General features: G+C 34.4%; 1 long non-coding RNA gene across 1 annotated transcript in view; it reads left to right on the forward strand.

The window, feature by feature from the left end:
• Nucleotides 1-2,102: 2,102 nt before the first annotated feature.
• The window catches only part of LOC128250908 (uncharacterized), a 2,220-nt gene continuing 1,154 nt past the window's right edge, over nt 2,103-3,168 (forward strand). The window contains exon 1 of the long non-coding RNA XR_008266844.1: nt 2,103-2,623. This is a non-coding gene — a long non-coding RNA (uncharacterized LOC128250908). The remainder of the gene's footprint in view (nt 2,624-3,168) is intronic.

Genomic DNA, 3,168 nt, shown 5'->3' on the forward strand with positions numbered 1-3,168 from the left:
ATATATATATATATATATATATATATATATATATATATATATATATATATATACACACACACGCACGCACACACATATTCACATATACTCACATACATAGACAAACGCACGCGTACATATACTTGCACACACACACATACATAAATACACATACGTGCATACACACTCACACATTTGCACATACACGCAGCTAGACACAAGGCTTGATGTCGCAATCAATCATGCAACAGATATATCGTATCGATCAGTGAGGAGGTCAAACATAAATATAATTACAGCAGAGAAAGATAAATATTCTACAACCAATATTAAGACATTCCGCACCAACGATTTCCTGAAAGAATTTAGTGTAAATGTACTTAAATCATCTGAAATCTTCCATTTGCGATTGTCATCATATATATACTGAGTTAGCTTCATTAGTTTCGAATTTAATGCACGGAAGAGAAGATCGGGTCGTCTGCCAACGATTACGTGTGACCTGTTATATTTTGAATGACTGAAACTTGCTTTAACTACATTTATATCTATTTTGTGATTTTCTTAACGAAATTTTTGGGGAGTAATTCTTAGAAATTGGTTTAAATTGCTTATGTATACGAAGTATTATGGTAAGGTAGTATCAAATGTTTTTGTTGCTATAATCGAACCAAAGGATTTTTATTGCATGATTACCATTCCGACTCTGTGTGTGTATGTGTTCTCGTTCTTTATTTTATCTTATTTCATTTTTGTTGTTTCTTTCAAGCACTGGACTGAGATTATGCCTACACACACACACACACAAACGACGGGTCGACGGGCTCCTTTTCAGCTTTTTAGTTTCCGTCTACCAAATCCACTCACAAGGCTTTGGTCGGCCCGAGGTTATAATAGAAGAAACCTGCTCACGTAGTGAGACTGAACCCGGAACCATGTGGTTGGGAAGCAAACTTCTTACCACTCACCTACTTTATTTTATCATATTAAGTAACGAGAGGGTTGACAAAAATTGGGGACTGTCCATGACGATCCGAAGTGGAATTACATAAAAAGTGTGCAAAGAAGAAAAATAACATAAACAAGACAAAAAAAAAATAAATTACATAAACAAGACAAAAAAAAAAAAAATTCACACAGAACCATCTGCAGTCAGTCGTCGCGATTTGTTCATGGCTTTGGCATGACTTGATAAGCTTTCTCTATATTGGTTGGATTTTCGTTTGAGTTTGCCATTTATTATGATCAATTCCTTACCACTTCATCTTCCCTTTTGCAGTATCTTTGAATGTCAGTGAAGGTGTCCCCTTGTTTCTCTTCCTCTTGTATAGTTGGGAGTAAAGGAGTTGTCTGGGGAGTCTGTTGTTGTCCATTCTGTGTCCGTGGCCCAACCAGCGTAAACGTATCAAACACCGTCGCCAAGTCGTCCGCAATCTTCAAATTGAGTGAGAGAGGAACAATATGATAAGCGATAGGGCTATAGGTCAGTTGTAAAGTACTCCCTTCTACAATAAGCGTAAGGCCTGAAATTTTAGGGGTGGGAGCTAGTCGATTGCATCGACCTCAGTATTCAACTGGTATTTAATTTAGCGACTCCGAAAGGATGAAAGGCAAAGTCGACCTTGGTGGAATTTGAGCTCAGAACATGAGACGGAGGAAATGCCGCTAAGCATTTTGTTCGGCGTACTAATGATTGTGCTAGCTTACTGCCTTTTATGCAAAATATAATATTGACATAATGAACTTAAATTCTCAAACAATTATCAAAACAGTTTTGTTCTGTGTCTGGCTGTAAAATAAAATTAGAAATACAGACTCCATTATAGGTGACTTGCAGTTGATTCGAAACCGTATTGAAAAAGGAAAAATAAAAAAACACGTTGATATAAAAATGTCACGTTTCAATATTACTGAAAAAAATAAATTTAAAAAAATAAGGAAGAGTTCATAATTTTGAACGAGTCAACTAATATTTTGTTTAAACATATTTGTGTTAGATGTTACCGTAAATGGAACTAAAATCGTAGCAAAGTTTTTTTTTCCGCTAATTTCTATTATGAAAATTGTTGATGTCTTATATGAAAATGTGAAAAAGATTCTTATCTGGTGTCGGAATTAATATTAAAAAATTGCTTCTAATTTTACGGCAGACGGGACTTCAAATCTTGGCAACTTTCATAATTCCCGCTACACGTTAAAGAATTTAGACAACGTAACGTAGAATTTTCATAAAATGTATTTGTCAGTCTCTCTCCCTTTCTCTCTCCATTTTAATGTGTTCCCCAGCTGTTGAAGAATTCCTAACATTGACTATCATCTGTTAACTCTTTACCTGTCCAAAGCATTTTCATTAATTTGTCCTAAACGTCTCTGTTTTCAGTCTTTTAGTTAACTCTTGCTTCATATGTCCTGAGTAATATAAAGCTCTCTTTCCTCTCAAAAATCCCAAGTTACTTATGTGGTGGTTGAAAAGAAATTTAGTATGTGCATCAGATATGATCTATGGACGTCAGGGGAATATGTTCTGGATATCAGATATGATACACAAGGGAGGAAAACGGTTAAGGGGAAAATTACTACTGGTTCTGCAGATCACTGTTGTGAAGGAATTCTTACATAGAAATAACAAAGTTTGTCAGCGAAGGTAAGGATCCATTTTAAATTAATCTTTTCTCAGTCATAAAATGGTTAGCAAAAAGAAACTGAATAGAATTCCTCGTCTGTGAGATGCATTAAAATTACAACTTCAAGTGAAATCTTGTTGGAACAAGAATTATGTAAAGGAATTATATGTTGTGCACTTCGATGATACTAAAGAACTTTATTGAATATTTAGGAGACCTGAGTTAAAAATTAATGCTCGGTTCCAAAATGAAGTGGCAGATCATTGTAGTGTCTTAAATAAACGAAGTTTTGTATTTTCTACTTAAAAGAATTTTACATCCTCAATGTGAAAACCTTGAAATGAATCCAAAATCATAGTACCCGCCACAAATGTGAAAAAAATGATTTTCGTACACGAGGTTCCTATACTTTTAACTAGTAAAAAATTATCGAAACGAATTTTCCAAGGTGAAGGAAAGTATGTACAGAAATGATGTTTGTTTATTTGAGACGAGTTGCAAAGAACTTTCGAACCAAATGTTTAGAAGAATGTTGGAAGCCTTGAAAAAAAAAAAAAAAAAAAAA

The sequence above is a fragment of the Octopus bimaculoides genome, chromosome 26, assembly GCF_001194135.2.
Source record: "Octopus bimaculoides isolate UCB-OBI-ISO-001 chromosome 26, ASM119413v2, whole genome shotgun sequence".
In the NCBI taxonomy this organism is placed as follows: Eukaryota; Metazoa; Mollusca; class Cephalopoda; order Octopoda; family Octopodidae; genus Octopus; species Octopus bimaculoides.